Raw genomic sequence first — 26,602 nt, 5'->3', positions numbered from 1 at the left:
CTGAATTACTGGCGCTGAAAGATGGCTTTATACTGCTGTCAGAAGCCGTCAGCCCACTTTTGAAACGTTTATTTGTCTATGGCTCTTCTGTGAATGATTTGTTATAAGGGCACTTAACACTACCACATGGTACACACAGTGTCTTCATTTTCAAAAGTGTCCCAGATAAGTTTTTGATTGCCTCTAGGTTTTATGGAACCTGTTTGCATTTTCATAAAGAATCCCTAAAAATAAAGTACACTTTGTTTTTTACATTTATGTATAATCCAAGCGTAATATAAAAGACTTTCAGTTAGAGTGTAACAGAGTCTCATATTTACTGTAACCATAAATATTCATATCCAATCTAAAAGAGCATAGTGAACTATAATACAAGATTCCTCTTGCTTTATATCTTGTTTCCCTAATCGTTTTTTATTTGGACTGTCACAATTGTTTCCTAATTAGACTCCGTGTTCATAGTTACCTCCCCATCTATTTCTTACTTCACGGAACCAACAGCCTAAAGTCACGGGTTCTAGTCTCCCCTATTATATTGTAAGCTCTATTACTTACATGATATAGTACTTAAATGCTTGGATAGTTACATGAAAAGATATGGATTGTAATACTGATTATGTCGCGCGCTGTGTCTTATTCTTCTCATCTGTATGCTGAAGAGGTATCCAAAGACCATTTATGCCAATGAACTCTTTTCTTCTGAAATTCAATGATTCTTACACTTCATGTCTACTTATTGTGTTTTAGTTATTTCATATCTTTTTTTTTTTTTTTTCAGATGGGGTCTCTGTCTGTCACCTAGGCCGGAGTGCAGTGGCACGATCTGGACTCACTGCAACCTCTGTCTCCAAGGTTCAAGCAATTCTCCTGTCTCAGCCTCCAGAATAGCTGGGACTACAGGCATGTGCCACAATGCCTGGCTGATTTTTGTATTTTTAGTGGAGACAGGGTTTCACCATGTTGACCAGGCTGGTCTTGAACTCCTGGCCTCAAGTGATCTGCCTGCCTTGGCCTCCCAAAGTGTTGGGATTACAGGCGTGAGCCACCATGCCCGGCCGTTATTTCATATCTATTAACACATCATTCTTCCTTCAATCTCAACTCAAAAATGTATTGTTGCCTCTTTCTGTCCATACAAATCTTGTTCATTTTTCAAGACCTATTTAAAGTGTATCTTCTCCACAATGCTGCTCTGATCATGCTGGCCAACAGTAATTTCCCCCTTGTCTAATTCACATATTCAACAAATATTTATTGAGTGCCTACTCTTTTTCAGGCACTATAGCAGGTGCTGGAGATGCAAAGAATGAATAAGAGAAATATGGCCCCAGTATAAAAAGGGCTTATAATATAGTGGGGAAGACAGATAAGAAACTAGCAACAAAAATTAAAGACTGTGATAAGTGCAAGGAAGGCAACAAACAGTTTGCTGAGGGGGTGTGCACATGTACACTGTATATATAGCATGATCAGAGAAGGCTTGTTTCCTACAGCATTCTCAACACACAGTAATAATTAATAATTTAATCTATTATTATCTTAAACTGGTATTTGACACATTGTGATTGTAAATCTTACTTCCCAAGCTAGATTGTAGTAACAATGATAATTATTGTTTTGGCTAACATACATTGAATATTTAAAATATGCCAGTTATTGTATTAGGCAATTCATGTGTATTTTATCATTTAATCCTTAGAACAAAATAGGTATTTTTATTATTATCTTATTTTATTCAAGATAAGGAAATAAGGATGTAGAGTCAAACTAAGATACTTTCTTTAAGTCAGACAATTAGTAAATGGCAGAGTTGGGACTAAAATCCAAGTCCGCAGATACTGAGGTGTGGTATATTAATTACCACGATAAACTCTTTCTTGGGGAGAGGGATCATATTTTACGAGACTTGGTATCATTACAGAGTAATAAACAATGCTTTCCACATACTTAACAATTCCCTGATAGTGAGTAACTGAATACGTGAAGCTTGGGTCATTCGGTAAGTATTACACTTCCTTAGGAGCAGCTTTTCAGTTTTAGCATAAATTTAACTAGCACCTGAAGACTAATCTTGGAAACACAGACCCTTGGATTGAAAATCCTATTTAAAAGTATTTCAAATCTATAGTTTGTAATATGATGTATCATCAATTTGTTCCTAACTGACACCAGGTCGTATGCATATGCTTTCCTACTCAGGACCCTTGGTTTTGGGTAAACCTCATACCAGCAATTGCCCATTTTGAACTTATATTCTTTCACTCAAATGATTTTGACTCAAATACTAAAAATATTCAATGACAGGATGTATAGATCAGAGAGTTGTTACAGAGTAGAAAATTTAATAACATCAATTAATCATGGACCTCCTGTTATAGAATTACAGTTAGATTTCAGATATTTTAAAGACCAAAAGGATAATGCTGATGAAAGTCTAAATTTTAATCTTATATATAAAAGAAAAATTGGGGAATTAAATCACATTTTTACTACAAACAAAATCTTGGATGTCAATAACAACTTTCCTTGCATAATTATTCAATTAGTTACACTAACAGTGGAAACTTTAGGCAACAGGTAATAAAAAGGAGCAGCTTAAAAATATATATATTTGATTCAGAATATACTTCAGCATTGTTTTTATTATGGTTTTCTTAGGAAGAAATTAAAAGTTAGTTGACTTCTGTGACTTAATTTACTGCTCAACTTTCTTACTGCTGGGTAAAACCAGCATCTTCTCTTAAGACATTCATACTGAGATACTACTTGAAATCAGAGCTTAACAAGCACCAGTTTATAAATTTGTTGGTTCTCACTTTTACTGGAACTCATTGACAACTTTTTGATCTCCAGATCTAGCCAGAAGTATATTATTTAAATAAAAGATCCTTTAAAAAAAAGGTCCTTAGGCCAGGGAATGAGGTGTTACTGTCAATAAAAACTTATTTTTGATTCAGATAATCTTAAATGTGTAAAATACACCTGTAGATAACTGAGAGTTGGCTTTAAAAATTATGTCTTAGATGCTATACTGCTAAAATTGTGAAATATAAACCTAAATATCAAGGTTACATTTCATGGGCTTACATGAAAACCATCTGAGATGAAATCGAACTCTGATGGCTTTGTTGTGGCTTGAGAACATCATGATGCTTTAAGGATATAAAAGAGGAGAAGTAGAAGGTTTCCCTGTAGGAGATATTACTCTGGGAGCTTAAAAGGAATTATTTAGTTAGGGGGAAAATGTAAAGAGTTACATGTCCAAGAAGACTGAATGGCAAAGGCCCTGTGGTAGAAGAGAACAATGATATTTTTAAAAAATTGAAACTAAAAAATAAAAGAATGAGTGGTAGGCTGTAATAATGCTCCTGCTTATCCTTGAAGATGTACATGTCCTAATTCCTGGAATCCGTGAATGTTACTTTACATAGCAAGGAGGACTTTTCATATGTGATTAGGGATCCTGAAATGGGGAACTGATTGCCTGGGCGCAATATAATCACAAGAGTCCTTATAAAAGGAGGACGAAGGGTAAAAGTCAGAGAGGCCATGTAATGATGGAAGCAGAGGTTAGAGTGATGAGGCCATAGCCAAGGAATGCTGGTAGTTTACAGAACTGGAAAACGGATTCTCCTGTAAAGCTTCCAGAAGGAACCAGTCTTGCTGATACCTTGACCTTAATCCTTTGAGATCCTGACTGTGGACCTCTGACTTCTAGAATTATAGGGAAATAATTTATGTTATTTTAAGCCACTAAGTTTGTGGTGATATTTTTATAGCAGTAACAGAAAAATAATATAAAATTAGTCATATATCACTTGTATAATTTAAAGAAAAAGGAAAATACCAACCATTCAAGTAGAATTGATGAATTCTTGCCATGGAATTATATTAACATAGTAAATTACAGAAGGTATTATAAAATAATACATTGTTATAGAATAAAGGGAAATAATAAAACATAAGTATCATTAAATTTTCCACACTTACAACATACCAAGATGATTCAGTATTTTTTGTATATGTTATAAAAGTATATTGTCAATAGATTACACGTGGTAAAATGAGGTCTTTGACTACTTTATATTTTCAGTTGAACATCAAGGATATTGCTAGTAACATGAACTGTAAGGTTTTATTTCATATACATACTTACATGAAATTATATATATCTGGTATTAAATATTACGTATTACACTGTTGGTGGGACTATAAACTCGTGCAGTAACTGTGAAGAACAGTATGAAGGGTTCTCAAGAAACTGCAAATGAAACTACCATATGATCCAGCAATCCCACTACTGGGAATTTCTCCAAAGGAAAGGAAATCATTACATTAAAGAGACATCCGGACATCCACGTCTACTGCAGCACTATTCACGATAGCTAAGATATGAAGTCAACCTAGGTGTCCAAAAAAAGATGAATAAAGAAAATGTGGTATATACATACACAATGGAATAATATTTAGCTATAAAAAAGAATGTAATCCTGACATTTGCAGCAATGTGGATGGAACTGGAGGACATTATATTAAGTGGAATAAGCCAGGAACAGAAAGTTAAACACCACCTGTTCTCACTCATATGTGGGAGCTAAAAAGGTTGATGTCATAGAAGTATTATAAAAAGTAGAACACAGGTACTAGATGTTGGGATGGGTAGGTGGAAGGGAAGGCGAGGGAGAGACTTGTTAAAGGATGTACATTTATAGCTAGATAGAAGTTATAGTGTTCTTTTTTGAAAATATTAGATAAAAGTTAAAATATATGAATTAAATATATAAATATGTAAAATTAATTAAATTAAATATATCATTAATTATTAATTATATTAATTTAATATATTAAATTAAATATATAAACAAATTAAATTAATTACATATATAAATATATAAAAATAAATATGATAATTAAAACTTTTTTTTGGTAGAGATGGGGTCTCACTATATAGACTAGGCTGGTCTTGAAGTGCTGGCTTCAAGCAATCTTCCCACCTTGGGCTCTCAAAGTGTTGGGATTATAGGCATGAGCCACCATGTCTGGCCTTAAGTTCTAGTATTCTATACCACTGTAGGATGACTAGAGTTGAAAATAATATATCATTTCTAATAGTAGAAGGAAGATATTAAACATTCCCAGCACAACGAAATAATAAACGTTTGAAATGATGGGCATGCTAATTATCCTGAGCTAATCCCTATGTATTTATTAAATGCATCAAAACATTACTATGTGCCCTATGAATATGTACAATTATTATATGTCAATTTAAAAAGTAAAAAAATACAACATATAAAAATGCAACGTATTTTTATTAAAAATATTATATTCATGACCAGCCTTGGAAATCCTTTATTTATAAAAAATAAAAAATCAGCCAGGAGTGGTGTGTGCACCTGCAGTCCTAGTTACTCAGGAGGCTGAGGCAGGAGGATCACTTGAGCCTAGGAGTTTGAGGTTACAGTGAGCTATACTTGTGCCACTGCACTCTTGCCTGGGTGACAGAGCAAGACCCTGTCTCTAAAAAAATAAACAAACAAAATTTAAAAAAATTATGTATTGTATGTATAGAAATACATCAGTCTGAAAATTTACCATGTAGAATGTCAAACATTTATGATGTTTAAATATCACAAAGGTTAATGCAGATTTCTTGTCTCTAGAGAAATTAATAGACATATTGATAATGGTGGTCCACTTCTTCCTTTAAGAGAAAGTTAGAACTAAGACATAACCATTATTATCATTTATTAACATTGGTAATAACTACAGTTGCAGAGGAATTTTAATCTGCAATATTTTTTGAAGAAATAATTAAAATGTCAAAATAAAAAGATTCTGAACTTGTATGTTTAAGTGTATAAAGCAGTAGTTTTAAAATCTGTGTTTGTCGCAATCCAAAGTTCCTAGCAACAAAGCAATTAAACATAAGTACATTTATATGGTATTCTGGTTTGAATGTGTCCCTCAAATTTCATGTGTTGGAAACTCAGTCCCCAAATTCATATGTTAATGGTATTTGACAGTGGGGCTTTTGGGAGGTAATTAGGATTAGATAAGGTCATCAGGGTGTGGCCCCATGATGGGACTGGTGGCTTTATAAGAGGAAGAAGAGAGATCTGAGCTGACACGCTCTTGCCCTCTCACCATGTGGTGTTCTCTGCCATATTATGATGCAGCAGGAAGACCCTTGCCAGATGTTGGCGCCATGCTCTTGGACTTCCCAGTCTCCAAAACCATGAGCCAAATAAACTTCCGTTCTTTATAAATTACCCAGTTTCTGGTATTCTATTATAGCAACCAAAAATGGACAAAGACATATGTTGACTTAGAAAGTCAGAAAATAATCCTTAAGTCATATACTATATAATTTTTTTTTTTTTTTTGAGATGGAGTCTCTCGCTCTGTTCCCAGGTTGGCGTGCAGTGGCACGATCTCAGCTCACCACAACCTCTGCCTCCCAGGTTCAAGCGATTCTCCTGCCTCAGCCTCCCGAGTAGCTGGGACTATAGGCGCGCACCACCATGCCCGGCTAACTTTTGTATTTTTAGTAGAGACGGGGTTCCACCATGTTGGCCAGGCTGGTCTCGAATTCTTCACCTCAGGTGATCCACCCACCTCGGCCTCCCAAAATGTTGGATTACAGGCGTGAGCCACCAAGCCCGATCTATATAATCTTTAAGTCATAAACAAGAGTAGTGTTTTCTATGATCTAAATCAAAATTTTTTTATTTTTTATTTTTTAATTTTAATTTTTTTATTTTTATTATACTTTAAGTTCTAGGGTACATGTGCACAACGTGCAGGTTTGTTACATATATATACATGTGCCACGTTGGTGTGCTGCACGCATTAACTCGTCATTTACATTGGGTGTATCTCCTAATGCTTTCCCTCGCCGCTCCTCCCAGCCCACAACAGGCCCTGGTGTGTGATATTCCCCTTCCTGGGTCCAAGTGTTCTCATTGTTCAATTCCCACCTATGAGTGAGAACATGTGGTGTATGGTTTTTTGTTCTTGTGATAGTTTGCTGAGAATGATGGTTTCCAGCTTCATCCATGTCCCTACAAAGGACATGAACTCATCCTTTTTTATGGCTGCATAGTTTTAAGAAATAAAGATAGGAGTTTTGTGTCTTCTGTTTGAATTAACCATGTGTGATCTTTTTTTTTTTTTTAGTTGCTGAGAAGTTTTTCTATTTTCAAACAGATACAAATCCAAACTACAAGAACAGGATCTGAAATAATAAGAGATAATTTGCCTTGATGCATTTGTGGTAAGACAATTGCACTGCAAACTAAATTTTTTTTTTTTAATTCTATTACTATTGTAAGCAGAACAAATGCCCAGATGGCATGGGCCATAAAAATATAATTAAGCTTTACAATATTGTTACTATCAGATCTCAGAAGTGTGCTGTAGCTTAAGTTAGAGTGCTGAATATGTGAGTGCATATAACATTTTTGAATTTTAATTTTTTGGACATATATATTCAAGTTGAAATGTTTACCAGTTTCAAATGATTTCTATTTTCTGCCATATTCTTGGCCTTCAGTTTCAAACAATTTGAGAATTACTTTAGGAGAAGGCATATTAACTAGAAGATACAACAATTGCACTAATTCTTATTTTTCAATCAGGAAACACTTTGATTTCCTTAAAAAAATATAATAATGTGAAATACTGCCACAAGATCACCAACAGAGAAATCACAGGCTTGCTCTAGGACAGCTGGATAATCACAACTAAGGTGGAAGGTACCTGGAGAGAAGAGTTTAAGGGTAACTTGTACCTTGAAGAGAAGAGATTGAGGTGACAGTCTTTTAAGGTTTCTTTTTGTCTAGTTATTTTCCATTTCAATAAAACGGTGACAATAAGAGCAAATTAGGTAACTGCTTCAAATTCTCTCATAAATGAAGCAAAGTATATAGATTATGTTAAAAATATTCATACTTTACTCATACTTTGAAAAACACTGGCTAACGTTTTTGATCAATTATAATTGCTTACAACTAGCAGAGTCATAGTATATATAAATAAAGAGGTGATCTAAATCTGAAAAGGTGTCATAGCTGTTTTAGAATATCTGGGGATAGCTGGGCAATAAAGGTTGTTCCACAGAAACACTGGCATGCTGCACACCCTGTCTTCTTTTCACTGTTCCCCTTGCTTAGCAAGCTTGCTGACTATGCCACTGGTGCAAGGCCTAGGAGCTGAAGAGGTCCTAGGAGACCAAACACGTAGTCACTGGATCCTCTGCATGTGTCATGCTTAGCAAGTCAAGTACAATGTAAACAAAGAGAATGCAGGCAGTGACTATAAGATGTAACCCACACATGCAGCCCCCAAAGGACAACCAAAAATTAAAAGGAGCTTTGGTGTGTTAACTCATCTGCAATGTCTAATAAAAAGTGCTAGCAGCTATAATTTCCTGAGTGGTTTTAATGAATTTAACTGTTCTAAGTGCTTTACATAATATTCATTTTCCCAATAAAATTTGAAGTAAATATTATTATATTAACTGGTCCATCTAACAACCTTTTGATATAGGCATTGATATCCTCATTTTATACATAAGAAAATGAAAGTTTAGAGGAGTTAAGTATCTTATACAAGGTCACATAGCTAAAAAATACCTGAAGGCAATTAAAAAACTTTCAGAAATTTTTTATAGCCAGAATGTACACCTAACACAGTAAAACTAACATATATTAAATGAATAATAGTATATGTTAAGGTTAAAGACTAAATGCTAGCTAATGTCTATGATAAGGGAGAAACACCTACAGATGAAAAACTATGAATCAGATTTTAAATATATACACAGTGGTAAAATATACATAGCATAAAATTTATCTCGTAACCATTCTTAAACGTACAGTTCAGTGGCATTAAGTACTGAACTGTACATTTAAAAGTTGTATGTTGTTATGCAACTTTTACCATTATCCATTTCCAGAACTTTTTCATCCCATATTGAAACTCTGTATCCATTAAACAATAAATTCCATTCTCCTCTCCCCGACATGTTTTAATTCAAGCCTAATTATTGTTGTTATTATTATTGTTATTGTTATTATTATTAATATTTTTAGAGACAAGATCTCGCTCTGTTGCCCAGACTGGAGCGCAGTGGCCCAATTACAGTTTACTGCAGCTTTGAACTCCTGGGTTCAAGTGATCCTCTTGCCTCAGTCTCCTGAGTAGCTGGGACAGGTGTGTGGCACCATGCCTGGCTCAAGTCTAATTACTTGTTTAATCAAAATCTCAAAATCTCAGTGCTTAAAGTCTTTCCATCTCAACATGTGTAAACATATACAATTATAGGAGACTAAAAAGTTCACATTTGGAAATGCAACTATAACTTTATTTACTAAGTAGATTTAAAAGGACAGTCAGAAACATAATTCATCAATATATTATTTGCTTCGTACTGTGGCTAACAGTTGATAATAATATATAAACACTAAAGTTATGTATGCTGAGAAATAAAGGTATACTATCAGGTGTTTATAATATAAAATGTTTTTGTTTACCCATTTTAAAAAATGTTGTCTTTACTGATCAGTATTGAAAATCTACCTCTTATTATATTAGGTAAAATAAAATTTACCAAGGCTTAAGTTGGAAAAATAGATTGAAATATATATAATGTGTGTATATATATTTATTATATATATATTAGTCTATAAAACCCTGAAATATATATAGGGCTTAAGTTAATTAACTGAAAATACAGGAAAAAACATAACTGGCTTGGCAATAAGAGCAGAAAAAAGCAGTTTTAGAACCCAGGAGACAGAGCTATTATAAAATTATGTTTAGGCAATAGCTTTTGACATAAATTTAAATAGGATACAATATCTGTGCCCCAAGATAAATTGAGTGAGATTAGAAGCTAATTAAGGCAATAGCATGGATTCTACTAATAAAAAATCTTATTTTAAATATGTAGGTGTAAAATTAGAATACTTCTTGGGTACTTCCAGAAAATCTTTTAAAAGGAATTAAAGAATAAGAGCAAGATACAAGGAGCTTATCAAAATCCCATTTAAGCAATGTGACAGCTTATTTTTTATAATATTAAGTCCTCAAAATGGACTTTATATTGGCTATATAACTGAAAATATCCAAAAAATTTTATTTTCCTGGTAAGACAAGGAAATTTTAAAAAGGAAAAGAAACTGCTTGAGCATGAAGTCCTTAAATATATGCAAAATGGTATGAGCAAATACAGAATGCAGAGAAGGCTATTTTCCTACACAGAGGTTCAAGTCATTGGCTATTTGAAACATTAAAAACACATTAGCCACTATGGCTAATCAAGTGATTGGTAAATCAGATTTTAAAAAGGTACTGCTTGAAATCCAAGGGTATTTTAACCTTGTAAAGAGGAAGGAAATCTTACAGGATAAGAGAATTAGCATGGGATGAAAACCATGGAGGAGAGGAAGAAATCTACTCACTCTCACATTTATACTATATATGACATAGGCAATGAGAAAGAAAAAGGTTTTCTAGTATTTCTTTCTACATTCTCATTGCATACCAATGAGAACATTCTTATATTCTCATTGGGTTGCATTTGAAAACTGCGACACAGAACATGCCCTCTTGGTGAATCTAATGATGCAGCTCTAAGGGAAATTTTTGTAAATCTGACACTTTCCTGAATCAACTCCCAAAAGTCAGAATTTGAATACACATGTCCCTATCTTGAGTAAGTAATCTTTTCCAGCTGTCTTCCAAGGACTACTGGGGAGGGAATCAAGAGATCTTGGTTCTGTTACTTCCTGTGTGAGACTGGGAAAACGTACTTATTTGGGCCAGGATACCTTATACAGACCCACAGCCTTTATTCTCAATTCCAAAAATCCAAAAATCTCTGAAAATCTTAACTCATTTGTCACATGGACATAAAGCTATTTACAGTTTTTATTAACCTGAGTTACTGTGACTACTCATATTATTATTACATAAATATTAATGTTTATGACGTATTTATTACCTTTTTAGTGATCATTTTAGAATAACTCATTTTGAAGTATTTTCAAACACAGAAAAGTATGCCAGAACAAAACAAAGAATTCCCATATCCCTATTACCCAGATTCCCCAATTTTTAATTTTTCATTTGCTCCATTTTTTTTTTTAAAATAGATACACTCCCCTAAGCATATACGTATACCCATAATTAGTCTTTTCTGAAGTATCCAAGAACAAGCAGCAGACATGATTCCTATCAACCCTAAATACTCCAGTACTTCTTAAGACAAGGACATTCTTCTACAGAATCACCATATAAGCCTTTGAGTCAGAAAATCAACATTTATACAACACTACTATCAATCTACAGACATCACTCAAACTTTGTCAACTGCCCCAGTATCGTCAGGACATTCATTCTCCTCCCATATTCTCAGTCTCTCCAGGTCTTTCATGTTCTTGACATTTTTCCAAAGATACAGAACCTTCATTCTGTAGGCTAATCATAAACTTAGATCTATCTACTATTTCCTCATGATCATGCTTTTTGGGCAGGGAAACCACTAACATGATACTCTGCTCTTTTCAAGGCTACACATCAAGGTGATGTGCCATACATGAAGTTGACCCACTTGTGATGTCAACCTTGATCATCTGGTCATATTGTTCAGAAAATTTCTCCACTGTCATGTCATCCCTTAGTAACTAACTAGTAGTGCATAAGGGAGATATTCTGAGATTATGTCAATATCGTTTTCCTCATTAAACCTCATCAAACCCACAAGCCAGGCCTCAGTCTCCATTGACAACTTCCATCTGAATTGAACTATGGGTGATGAACTATGACTGTCAAATGGTGATTTTCTATTTTTATCATTCCTTCGAGGTTTAATAGTTGGTATTCTATGGCAGGGAAGAGATTTCTTTTCCTACCTAACTATGCATCCATCTATCTCAGTATGGGCTCATGAATTTCCATTTTATTTAATGTTTTCCATTATTAATTTTGATGCTCAAATTTCCCAGACTGGCTAGTAGGAACCTCTTTGAATTAAATCCTGGGCCATGTTTCTTCATGCTCCTACTGTTCTTTGAGTATCTCCTTACTTTCTGGCACAAATTCTAGTCTCATTTTATACTTTCTGTGCCTCAATCCTAGAATTAGCTATCTTGCTAAGAGGCTTCCCTCCTCTTCACTTCTTTTTTTTTTGTGTGTGGAGGAAGAGACTCAGAAACCAATATTTGGGTACTTGGAGTATTCCCTAGGGTTGTCATTGCTTCTAGGCTCTTCAGAAGAGAAGGCTAAGAAATACACACATATATAGTACATAAACTCACATACAGATACATCTATTTCTACATGTATATTGTTGTGTGTGCTTGAGTGTGCGTGGTGTATAATCATGACCATTTATTTGTTCTAAAATCATTTCTTTCAATTTCAAGCAATGTTTTATACTGTAGCAGGCTTTGATGAACAAATTTTTATTCACTCTATTCATGTACTCCATGGTAATATGCATTTTGATGTTAATCTCTTTTAGCCTTAGTCTTGTAAGATCTTCATACAGCAATCACCTCCTCCTCATTCCATTTCCATAATTGTATTAATAAAGAAGATTCTGCTGAGGTCAGAGAATCAGGTAGAAATATAGGAAAAATATAATTTAAAATTTCCAGGTCAGGCATGGTGCTCATGCCTGTAATCCCAGCACTTTGGGAGGCTGAGAGGGGTGGATCACTTGAGGCCAGGGGTTCAAGACCAGCCTGGCCAATATGTTGAAACCCTGTCGCTACTAAAAAGACAAAAATTAGCCAGGAGTGGTGGCCCACGCCTGTGATCCCAGCTACTCGGGAGGCTAAGGAGGGAGAATCGCTTGAACCCAGGAGATGTAAGTTGCAGTGAGCAGAGATCTCACCACTGCACTCCAGCCTAGGTGACAAAGTGAAACCCTGTCTCAAAAAAAAAATTTTCTATGGCTATCGCAGTGTAATTGTAAGCATATACATAGGAAATGTATATACTTTGTGTTCATTAGTAATATTAAAGTACAAAAAGATATAAATAAAACATAAAAGGTTTGAAAGAGGTTTTAATCAATTAAAATCTGCTCAATAAGTAACTTACAGAAAGATAAGGTGTTTATTTAAAACAGGCTTATATGACTAAAATTTATCAGTTTAATACAAATATGTGTTTAAAGTTTCAACTTTAAGTATACTATGCATATTTTATACCAGATTAGACTAACACGCCACCCCCGCTACAGCTGGGAAGGTTAAACAACAGTATGCAAATCTGAATTGGATATAACAGCTATTCAAATGCCAGGGCGTACTTTACTTAAAAATGTGACCATTTAGTTCTGTTAAACATAAACTGCTGTTCTAGCTATGTGTATTATTTTCCTTAAAAAATCCTTTAAAAAAAAAAAGCTTTTTCTGATATGTAGTAGAAGCACTTCTAAAGTTCAATGGGTTTTTTTTTAACTTTTTCTTTCTCAACTTTCTGAAAAAATGAATGAGACAATTCTCTTCTTCATCTCTTACATCCTATTCATCTCATCAGCTTCTTTTGTTAATATAAAAATATTATAAATAATCATTGGAAGAGTGGTATTTCTTTTGATGAGACCCTGATTGCATTTCAAGTCCTCATTTTTGACAGAAACAAGTTTAGACATTTTTAATAGTGGACAATAATTCCACTCTGACTACGTGGTATACATGTTAAATTACGAGTTGTGTAAGTACCACTCTCAAGGATAAAATCAAGAAATAAAGTCCTGAAGTTTCCAAGAATGACTACAAATACTTTATTTACAGAATGTCATCATCATTAAAAGTCTGTAAGATTATTTGTAAATGAAGGAGGTGGCCCATTTTTCAATTTCTTGGGACCTAGAATTTTAGTAAGATGATTTTAAACAAATTGCTTTTGAGAGAAGCCTCCTTAATCTGGTATCAAAAAAAACCCAAAAAACAAAAAAGAGGCTTTCCTCTTCCATTATAATACAGAAACTGAAATGAAAGCCCTGATGTAGAGAAAACCCAATTATAATACAAGAAATGTAAAAGCTAGGTACTAGAGCTATTATTATCCTACTGGAAATGGAAATGAAGACTTAGAGATAACTCTTCTAAAGTCACACAGGAAGTAAGCAGCTGCTCAATAAGAAACCAGTTTATTGTGTGGGAGTCTAAGTCTCTTTGTAGGTCTCTAAGGACTTGCTTTATGAATCTGGGTGCTCCTGTATTGGGTGCATATATATTTAGGATAGTTAGCTCTTCTTGTTGAATTGATCCCTTTACCATTATGTAACGGCCTTCTTTGTCTCTTTTGATCTTTGCTGGTTTAAAGTCTGTTTTATCAGAGACTAGGATTGCAACCCCTGCCTTTTTTCGTTTTCCATTTGCTTGGTAGATCTTCCTCCATCCCTTTATTTTGAGCCTATGTGTGTCTCTGCACGTGAGATGAGTCTCCTGAATATGGCACACTGATGGGTCTTGACTCTTTATCCAATTTGCCAGTCTGAGTCTTTTAATTGGAGTATTTAGCCTATTTACATTTAAGGTTAATATTGTTAGGTGTGAATTTGATCCTGTCATTATGATGTTAGCTGACTATTTTGCTCACTAGTTGATGCAGTTTCCTCCTAGCATGGATGGTCTTTACAATGTGGCATGTTTTTGCAGTGGCTGGTACCGGTTGTTCCTTTCATGTTTAGTGCTTCCTTCAGAAGCTCTTGTAGGGCAGATTCTTCTCAGCACCACATCACACTTATTCCAAAATTGACCACATAGTTGGAAGTAAAGCACTCCTCAGCAAATGTAAAACAACAGAAATTATAACGAACTGTCTCTCAGACCATAGTGCAATCAAACTAGAACTCAGGATTAAGAAACTCTCTCAAAATCACTCAACTACATGGAAACTGAACAACCTGCTCCTGAATGACTACTGGGTATATAACAAAATGAAGGCAGAAATAAAGATGTTCTTCGAAACCAATGAGAACAAAGACATAACATAGCAGAATCTCTGGGACACATTTAAAGCAGTGTGTAGAGGGAAATTTATAGCACTAAATGCCCACAAGAGAAAGCGGGAAAAATCTAAAATTGACACCCTAACATCACAATTAAAAGAACTAGAGAAGCAAGAGCAAACACATTCAAAAGCTAGCAGAAAGGAAGAAATAACTAAGATAAGAGCAGAACAGAAGGAGATAGAGACACAAAAAACCCTTCGAAAAATCAATGAATCCAGGAGCTGGTTTTTTGAAAAGATCAACAAATTTGGTAGACCACTAGCAAGCCTAATAAAGAAGAAAAGAGAGAAGAATCAAATAGACGCAATAAAAAATGATAAAGCGGATATCACCACGAATCCCACAGAAATACAAACTACCATCAGAGAATACTATAAACACCTCTACACAAATAAACTAGAAAATCTAGAAGAAATGGATAAATTCCTCGACACATACACCCTCCCAAGACTAAACCAAGAAGAAGTTGAATCCCTGAATAGACCAATAACAGGCTCTGAAATTGAGGCAATAATTAATAACCTATCAACCAAAAAAAGTCAAGGACCAGACGGATTCACAGCCAAATTCTACCAGAGGTACAAGGAGGAGCTGGTACCATTCCTTCTGAAACTATTCCAATCAATAGAAAAAGAGGGAATTCTCCCTAACTCATTTTATGAGGCCAGCATCATCCTGATACCAAAGCCTGGCAGAGACACAACAACAACAACAAAAAAAGAGAATTTTAGACCAATATCCCTGATGAACATCTATGCAGAAATCCTCAATAAAATGCTGGCAAACCAAATCCAGTAGCACATCAAAAAGCTTATGCACCACGATCAAGTTGTCTTCATCCCTAGGATGCAAGGGTGGTTCAACATACCCGAATCAATAAATGTAATCCATTGTATAAACAGAACCAAAGACAAAAACCACATAATTATCTCAATAGATGCAGAAAAGGCCTCCAAAAAAAATTCAGCAGCCGTTCATGCTAAAAACTCTTGATAAATTAGGTATTGATGGGACATATCTCAAAATAATAAGAGCTATCTATGACAAACCCACAGCCAATATCATACTGAATGGGCAAAAACTCCCTTTGAAAACTGGCACAAGACAGGGATGCCCTCTCTCACCACTCCTATTCAACATAGTGTTGGAAGTTCTGGCCATGACAATCAGGCAGGAGAAAGAAATAAAGGGTATTCAATCAGGAAGAGAGGAAGTCCAATTGTCCCTGTTTGCAGATGACATGATTGTATATCTAGAAAACCCCATTGTCTCGGCCCAAAATCTCCTTAAGCTGATAAGCAACTTCAGCAAAGTCTCAGGATACAAAATCAATGTGCAAAAATCACAAGCATTCTTATACACCAATAACAGACAGAGAGCCAAATCATGAGTGAACTCCCATTCACAACTGCTTCAAAGAGAATAAAATACCTAGGAATCCAACTTACAAGGGATGTGAAGGACCTCTTCAAGGAGAACTACAAACCACTGCTCAAGGAAATAAAAGAGGATACAAACAAATGGAAGAATATTCCATGCTCATGGATAGGAAGAATCAATATCGTGAAAATGGCCATACTGCCCAAAGTAATTTATAGATTCAATGCCATCCCCATCAAGCTACCAATGACTTTCTTCACAGAATTAGAAAAACTACTTTAAAGTTCATATGGAACCAAAAAAGAGCCCGCATTGCCAAGACAATCCTAAGCCAAAATAACAAAGCTGGAGGCATCATGCTACCTGACTTCAAACTATACTACAAGGCTACAGTAACCAAAACAGCATGGTACTGGTACCAAAACAGAGATATAGACCAATGGAACAGAACAGAGCCCTCAGAAATAATACCACACATCAACAACTATCTGATCTTTGACAAACCTGACAAAAACAAGCAATGGGGAAAGGATTCCCTATTCAATAAATGGTGCTGGGAAAACTGGCTAGCCATATGTAGAAAGCTGAAACTGGATCCCTTCCTTACACCTTATACAAAAATTAATTCAAGATGGATTAAAGACTTACATGGTAGACCTAAAACCATAAAAACCCTAGAAAAAAACCTAGGCAATACCATTCAGGACACAGGCATGGGCAAGGACTTCATGTCTAAAACACCAAAATCAATGGCAACAAAAGCCAAAATTGACAAATGGGATCTAATTAAAGTAAAGAACTTCTGCACAGCAAAAGAAACTACCATCAGAGTGAACAGGCAACCTACAGAATGGGAGAAAATTTTTGCAATCTACTCATCTGACAAAGGGCTAATATCCAGAATCTGCAAAGAACTCAAAAAATTTATAAGAAAAAAAACAAACAACCCCATCAAAAAGTGGGCGAAGGATCTGAACAGACACTTCTCAAAAGAAGACATTTATGCAGCCAAAAGACACATGAAAAAATGCTCATCTTCACTGACCATCAAAGAAATGCAAATCAAAACCCAATGAGATACCATCTCATACCAGTTAGAGTGGCGATCATTAAAAAGTCAGGAAACAACAGTTGCTGGAGAAGATGTGGAGAAATAGGAATGCTTTTACACTGTTGGTGGGACTGTAAACTAGTTCAACCATTGTGGAAGACAGTGTGGCAACTCCTCAAGGATCTAGAACTAGAAATACTATTTGACCCAGCCATCCCATTACTGGGTATATACTCCAAGGATTACAAATCATGCTGCTATAAAGACACATGCACACGTATGTTTACTGCACCACTATTCACAATAGGAAAGACTTGGAACCAACCCAAACATCCATCAATGATAGACTGGATTAAGAAAATGTGGCACATATACACAATGGAATACTATGCAGCCATAAAAAAGGATGAGTTCATGTCCTTTGTAGGGACATGGATGAAGCTGGAAAGCATCATTCTCAGCAAACTATCACAAGGACAAAAAACCAAACACTGTATATTCTTACTCATAGGTGGGAATTGAACGATGAGAACACTTAGACATAGGAAGGGGAATATTACACACCCGGGCCTGTCATGGGGTTGGGGGGAGTGGGGAGGGTTAGCATTAGGAGATATACCTAATGTAAATGACGAGTTAATGGGTACAGCACACCAACATGGCACATGTATACCTATGTAACAAACCTGCATGTTATGCACATGTACCCTAGAACTTAAAGTATAATAATAATAATAATAATAATAATAATAATAAAACCAGTTTAAGATTATTTCCATTCAGCATGTTACTCTTTTGGGTGGGCAGTGCAGAGTCTACGTCCCTTCCTTCCTTCCCTAATAAACATGGGGCATGAGCCATGTGTCAGAAACGCTGCTAGGCTTGGAAGAATCAGCGATAAACAAGACACTTGTGGTATCTATTTAAGGAATTGAGTATTTAAGTAGGTTATGATAAAAGTAATTTCAATCTAGTGTGGTTACTGCTATGATAGATAAAATACAGGATGCTACCAGAGCATAAACGGAGGTATTCAATCTAGACTTGGTGTGGATCATAGAAGCCCTGAGGGAGACAGTGATATTTTAACTGCAGCCTGAAGGATATGCAGAAGTTAGCCTGGCTGAGACCACAGTGGTAGGAGGTGGAGAGGGTGTTACATTGGGGCTGTTGCTCCAATCAGAGGCAACATCACGTGTGAATGAGCCTTCGAGGAATTGGAATTAAGTAGAACACAGGAAAACTCCTGTTTTGCTGATCTTCTCCTGCTTTTCTGCAAAGCCAAGGCACAGAACTGGGAGCTGTCACTGTGTACTCTTCCAAAATGAGCAATGGAGCAAGAAGTAGAGTCAATGTGCTGGGGTAGCTAGGACTTTACTGTGCCCTTGCAAATGAAAAATTGATGGCCTACTTTTCTACACAAAGATTAGGTCAATTCAGAAACTGTTCTTTAAATAGTTTTCAAAATTCGTTATTTATAGTACTAGGGCAACAGTGAGTAGGGAAAAGATTCTATCACTAGAAGTACTTAATGTTTTTTAGATTCTAGATCATAGCACTTACTGACCATATTAACTTAGGCTAGTTATATTGTATCTTTCGATTTCCTACCCATTAAGATGAAGGTCTGAAAACCATGGTCTGTACTTTCCTCCCCAACTCTAATATTTGGGCTACATTAATAATATAACTATCAGGATCATAGTATCAAAACACTGCTACTTGACAGCCCTGGATTCCTTCAAGTTAGTTTAGAAATTTTCCAATTCAACCAGAGCAGCTCCAGTATTGTTAGATTTCTTTATTGGACTTCTGAGTAAGAAGTTTCTCAGAGTTTCACAGCTTAAAAATTTGAAAACCACTTTTCGTCTCACTGTTATGTTGCATAGACAAAATGCTTAAATCCTTAGTTGCTTAAAACATGGGGGCAATTCTCCTATTGGTTTGAATGAGGCCAAATCTATGAGTTCTTTAATGATGTTTCAATATCCTGTTTATTACTCACTAAGAAGTTAATGTTAAGAGATATCATAACTTCTATCACAATAACCAGCTATGTGTCATCTCAGGATGAATAACCAGCTTTGTGTCATCTGGGGATATCTAATTAGGAAAAGTGGTATGATAAATATTTACATTCCTAGTTCAAAAATTGTTATTGTAAACATTGTGCTTATTGTTTTAAATTCAGAAATCAGAAAGAAACTTCAGTCATAAACTATGTCCTTTAGTTAAACAAGTGTAAACATATGTACCATTCTATTTGGTAAGGTTAAAAAAACCACTGCCAGTAAGGCAATTCTAAATTTACCATGGATTATTTTTTTAAGCTTGAAGATAAAACTGAGGCTTTATAAATGAGAAAATGATGTACTAAAAGCAAGACACTAAATCAATTTTAAACACCAAACACAATTTATGCCTGACTTTAAAACTCATCCACAAAACATTAATCTACACAAAGGCCAGAAGCTGAATGAAGCATAATTTGTGAAACTGATACCTTTCATCACAACCTCTAACTGAAAAGGTCATTAGATATATTATATCTAAGTGAGCAGCTTATCCCTGCTTCATTACTGATAATTAAGACAAGTAATATTTTCTTGACAGTAATGTGTCCGTTAACAGATATAGTCTAGTTTGCATAAAATAAGCATTAATTACCATAGTACTATCCGAGATTTAAAAAAAATTAAGTACTTGTGTAACATGCCTTCATCATTTTTTCCCTTAATTTCCAGGCTCAGAAAACATAATGTACACATTAAGAAATTCATCTTTAGTCATGTTTAAATTCATAAGGTACATAACAAAATAGGTATTCTGAAAAAGCAACCAATGAAAGTGAAGGTACCTGTGACTGGGTATCATTTAAATTACCTCTACTAACTTGCCTTGCTCTGAGCTATAGGAAATGCCAGAAGCAGCTAATCTTTAATGTTAAGGCTTTTGAAGTCTTAATGTAGGAAATTTGGGGAAGTATAAAATTGTTTCTAAACTGACTGAAAATTAAGAAGTAGTGCAAAGAGCAAAAAAAGTACCTTTAAAAGGCCTTGAATAAGAAAAGACATGATTTGCCTTTGCTTTTTGGGGTAAAAAAAAAAAAAAAAGGAAAAAAAACCCCACATGAAACTAAGTACTCAGTACAGGAAACCTTAACTATTACTAGTAATGACTACTTACTACCAGACAAGAATTTTATTGTTTTTGGCCAGAGGCAAGATTTTCAGGGCCAACATTTTCTTTAAATAAATAAGAAAGATCAAAATAAAATGAAGGTAGGCAGCTAACGGAATTATGCTTTTTTATCAACTCAGACTTTGTAAACTAATTCAGCGTAAGAGGATAAAGGTTAAATTGGGATAACTGTGTCTTGTGTATGAAGTTCTAATTTTACTTTTCCACAAAGCTATAGAAGAAACTCACATTTTAGTAGAAATAATCCATCACAATATTGCAGATATAAAATATACATTTTCTTTTTAGGAAAAAGAAGGGGTATTTGACTGGTCAGTGACCAAACCTTATTTGAGATTGCACTGTGCGTGCTCCCTCTCACTTGAAGGAAGGTGAGGGCAGATGGACTGGATTGTGGCACAGGTTTCTTTTAATTTGCCACATCTAGAAAAGGAGGAAAGCAGCTATGTCCCAAATGTTGGCAATTTAGCTAGTAGAATGAGGTGGAAACAGATGGGCTTTTGAGTCAGCTATTCCTCTGACTGAATCTTGGCTTTGCTATTCAGCAGACATTTGATCTTGTGTAAGCACTCTCTTGAGCCTCAGGTCTTTCACATGAAAAAATCAGCTAATAATATTTATTCTGAAGGAATTAATCTAAGGATTAAGTGAGATAATGCATACGAAACACGTTATTTTCTTTTCCTTCCTTCATGAGAGGAACATTAATTTTGGTTCCATTTCACAGACCACCAACATTTCCCTGGTATACGGAGGAGGTGGAGAACAGAGCATTGTTTGCTAACAAGCACTTCTCCAGGTTTCCATTAGCAGAGCAATGCTTCTTTGCCTGAGTGAAAAACCACCACCACCACCACCACAACCACAACCCTATGAGAAAGATGCTAACTGTCTCTATTTAATAGGTGAGAAAACTGAAGCAGAAAGACATTATTTGCTGAGCTCACACATCCAATAAGTGGTAGAGTCAACTTTCAAATTCAGGCTGTTGAACTACAGAGCCTCATTCTAAATCACTATACCATACTACTTCATACAGTACATAGAACATAAGATGGGAAGTCAGTGGCCACAGACTTCCTATCATAAGCAAGGAGTTGGGCAGGGGCTTTCACATAATGTAATTCTCAGTCTTTCTTCCACCCTCCATTCAGACAAATGCATCAACCCAGACAGCAATTGGGAAGGAGAAATGCACTACATCTGCCCAGTGTGTAAGCCATTTTTTTCATTCTTCTCTCTTTCTTTCTTTCTTTTTTTTTTTAGAGACAGGTTCTCATTTTGTGGCCCAGGATGAAGTGCAGTGACACAACTGAACCTCACTGCTGACCCCTGAACTCCTGCGCTCAAGTGATCCTTCCACCGCAGCCTTCTGAGTAGATGGGACTATAGGCGTGCACCACCATACCTGGCTAATTTAAAAAAATTTGTGTAGAGTCGAGGTCTTGCTATGTTGCCTAGGTTGGTCTTCCACTCCTGGCCTCAAGTGATCCTCTCACCACTCAGTAGGCGAGAGCCACTGCACCCAGCTTTCCATTATTTTCAAGTAAAGATGAACCTATTGAAGCTAAAGGCATTCTCACAGGACAAGATACTAATTAATAATTAATCATACTTTAATCAGTATACTAAATAGTCTATGCCTGAAAGAATTAAAGCGAACCCTGTGCAAGGTGCTTATGTGCCATAGAAATTTTGTTCAGCATTCCACTCAGTGACAAAGTTAACAAATTGCCATAAATTAGAGAAACCAAATATATTAGTCTAGATCTAATTTACTGTTCTCCCAATGATAAGAGCTGCAAACAGGAAGTCCCCTGATTTTCCCCCCTCAAATCCTCACAAATTTGTTCTCTTTTTATGTAGGCTCAAATTAATCTAATATGTATGTAAAAGTTAGGGACTCTCATAATTTCCTATCTCAAAGGCACTTCTACATACTGTTCACTCTTCACAGGTCAGTGACTATGCATATTAGTAAAATAATAGCAATACTGGAAGTTCATTTTCTAGCATAATATTACCAATTCTACATTTCTTGAGTGTATACTCTGCTTAGCAATGTGCTGTATAGATTTTGAATATTATACAAAGTGGTACCTTCTTGTTCTATTTACTACATGAAATCTTTGACATTAATGAAACATGACACAGTACTGTATTCTATTATGAAATTTCCTCTACTCCAATATACCTGGTAAGACTTAGTGGGGGTCAAAAAGATCAAAAGAGTGGGAGGAAAGAATGCCTGAAAGATTAGGTTTATCTTTAGATTTTAGTTCAAATTCAACTACTTGGGTTATGACTTTCAAAGGTCAATTATTTTTAGCTAAATAAGTAGAAAATTGGTCCTGGTAAGCAGGCATGTATCTCTCAGGGGTGAGGATGGAGGTGGGGATAAGGAGAAGCCATTCCCTTGCATTACAGTAAATGATACAATAATTTCACATTCATATATATAAACAGCATTAGCATAACACCATTCTTTGTAGAAAGGGATGTTAACATTTAGAAGGTTGTAATTATTTTAGGAATAATGAATTTCTATAAGGCATCTGTTTTTTCCAAAGTATTTTGGTTAAAGCCTGATTTGCGTGAAAACATAAATAACCTCTTGCTCCAGACTCAGAGCATCAGGAAGCTTTAACAGATGGCCTCATTTAAAAATCATTTGTTAAGATATCTCACATTTATCCAACACGCTGTCAACGTCTTCCTTTTATTCAATCGTGATTTTACATATTTCTGTCATAAATATTTTTTAATCCTGTGCATTCATGGAAATCACACAATTTAGTATTTATACTTAATTTGGTTTGGGGGTAACCCTGATTCTTTTAAACTTATGCCATTAACTAAAGTATTATAGAATGATTAATTATAGAAAAATACAAAGTTTAATATTAACTCATGAAAATGCAATCAAAAGCAACATTTTAATTAAGGTACAAGTGGAAAAAGCAAAATAATTGAAAAATTATCTATTCTGCACCCACCTCTATTATTCTTTCCTTCTCCTTTCTTTCATTCTCAAGAATCTGGAACAGAGAGTCGATACTTGCTGTCTCTATTTCCTTACCTCCCATTCACTTTTTATACTTTCAAAGAAATTGCAAAAGCCATTAGATCTTTAACCAACTACATGTAATTAAGGTTTTGAGCCCTATGCCCCTGAAACTTCTTGGTCAATGGTCACCTATGAGCCTCATATTGCCAAATGCAATAGACTTCTCTATCTATGAGTCAATTGTTGTTTCTATTTATTGCTCAATGCATTTGGCATTGTTCATTATTCCTTCAAAATTCTCTCTTCCCTTAATTTCCATGAGACCACTCCACATGATTCTTCTGCCTTCTTCTCTTCTGAATCTAAACATGTTTTCTGATCTTACATGTTCTAATGTCTTCAACTACCAGCTATATAACAATGATTCCCAAATATACATCTCTGGATCATGTATCTCCTTAGAACAAATTCACACATCCAAATGTTCAAAGGCTATATCCACCTATATGTCCTATTCTACATGTCCCAAACTGCACCTTTTCCTATGGTCCCTATTTTAATGAAAGACACCAACCTCATCTAGTCACCCAAATCAGATATTTGGGAGCAAGTTTAGACTCCTCCTTTTCTCTTACTAAATGACTAAGTTCAGTTGATTTTATCTCATGTCTAATCATTATGATGATGGTGATGGTGATGATGATGATCACCTGGCCTCTGCAACAGTTTCCTAACTCAACTCTTGGCCTCTAGTCTTGTCACCCCACCCCACCCCCACTCCAATCTCTTTTCATACTCCTGCCAGAGTGATTTTTTTTTTGAAGCAGGGTCTCACTCTGTTGCCCAGGCAGGAGTGCACTGGCATGATCTCGGCTCACCGCAACCTCCACCTCCCCAGCTCAACTGATCCTCCCACGTCAGCCTCCTAAGTAGCTGGGACCACAAGTGTCGCCACCATGCCTGGCTAATTTTTTGTAGAGATGGGGCTTCACCATGTTGCCCAGGCTGGTCTTGAACTGGGCTCAAGTAATCCGCCTGCCATGGCCTCCCCAAGTGCTAGGATTATACTTGTGAGCCACTGCACCAGGCCCAGAGTGATACTTCTAAAACACAAATCTGATTGGTAATCTCTGCATAAAATACTTTAATGGCTCCCCATTACCCATGGGAGAGAATCCAAAATTGTGAGCTGGAAATCACATCATGATCTGCCTCTCTCAGAGGGCTTCCCTCCTTTATCCATGTTTAATCTGAGGTTTTAATAAAATAGTCAGATGCTTGCATCTAATTATAGTGAATATGTTTGTACTTAAGATAATCAAGATGAGAAGCTATTCCATACCAAAAAAAAAAAAAACCAACCCACAAGATCATGAAAAATCAGAAATATGGTACAGGTAGAATCTAGAATAAAAATTAGTTTCAGGATAAATAATAACAGACCAGAGTTTCTTGGTATTAATTAGAGAAAGAAGGTGATAACCTTAATTGTATTAGGGCTAGCATGACAAAATAAATAATAGATTACTAATATATAAAATGTATATATTTTTCACAGGTGAGTTTGGCTTTCATTTTGACTAAGTCATAAAGCCTACAAGAAGGTTAGAAAAGGAAACTATTATAACAGACTATAGAGAAGTTGTGTGATAACCCCTTGAAAAGACAATTTCAACATATAACTTTTATACATAAAAGTATTAATGTGCTATAATCATTTAACAATATATAGGAAAGATTTTTTTTTTTTTTTAAGATGGAGTCTCAGTCTGTCGTCCAGGCTGGAGTGCAGTGGCGTGATCTCGGATCACTGCAACCTCCGCCTCCCAGGTTGAAGTGATTCTCCTGCCTCAGCCTCCTGGCTAGCTGGGACTACAGGCGTGTGCCACCATGCCCAGCTAATTTTTTGTATTTTTAGTAGAGAAGGGGTTTCACCATATTAGTCAAGATGATCTCGATCTCTTGACCTCGTGATCTGCGTGCCTGGCCTCCCAAAGTGCTGGGATTACAGGCGTGAGCCACCACACCCAGCCAGAAATATTTTTAAAATAAACTTTATTAATAAAATTCATTAAAGTCTCTGCATTTCATATGTCTTCACTAATTTATTAAAGTTTGGATACAAATCTGTTAAGTTTCAACTCTTCTGTTACAAATGTAATTCACTACACTCTTCTTGAAGTAATTGCACTATTGCATTGAAACCCATTTCAATTAACTATGTAATTGGAAATATAGAGTAAAAAAATGCACAGGTTGGGTAAATTATTCAGTAACTTTAGATTTTTTTTTTCAATTAAATTTCCTTTGCTATTTTGTTGTTGTTGTTGTTTTGAGACGGAGTCTTGCTCTGTAGCCAGGCTGTAGTGCAATGGTGCGATCTCAGCTCACTGCAACCTCGGCCTCCCAGGTTCAAGCGATTCCCCTGCCTCAGCCTCCCAAGTAGCTGGGATTATAGGCGCCCACTACCACGCCTGGCTAATTTTTTGTATTTTAGTAGAGACAGGGTTTCACCATGTTGGCCAGGATGGTCTTGATCTCCTGACCTCGTGATCCACCCGCCTTGGCCTCCCAAAGTGCTGGGATTACAGGCTTGAGCCACTGCTCCCGGCCTGAACTTCCTTTGCTATTAGGACCCTTTCTTTCTGCAAAACTTTTTGTAAAGGTTTTCAGTATTATGTCTTAAAGTACCAATTTATGCTTACGTGGGTACATATATTGAAATCATTTTATAATTTGTTTAGTAAGATCAAAATCAGGAATATCAGCAGCTCCTTGAAAGTGCCCTCAGCTCCTTTTCAGACACTCCCTGTGAAGACAGTGTCCAGTGTTTCTTTCTAAAAGTCTATTGTAACAGTCTTTCATATCAGATTGCAGTCCATCTGGAATTGATTTTTGTTTACGCCGTGAAGAAGGGGTCAAGATT

At 35.7% G+C, this 26,602-nt stretch overlaps 1 protein-coding gene across 4 annotated transcripts in view; it reads right to left on the bottom strand.

Annotated features, from left to right (window-relative positions):
* ELP4 (elongator acetyltransferase complex subunit 4) overlaps nucleotides 1-26,602 on the bottom strand; it is a 274,197-nt gene that overhangs the window by 72,429 nt on the left and 175,166 nt on the right. The window lies entirely within an intron of this gene.

This window comes from Gorilla gorilla, chromosome 9, assembly GCF_029281585.2.
Source record: "Gorilla gorilla gorilla isolate KB3781 chromosome 9, NHGRI_mGorGor1-v2.1_pri, whole genome shotgun sequence".
Taxonomy (NCBI): domain Eukaryota; kingdom Metazoa; phylum Chordata; class Mammalia; order Primates; family Hominidae; genus Gorilla; species Gorilla gorilla.
This window is presented reverse-complemented; position numbering and strand designations above follow the sequence as displayed.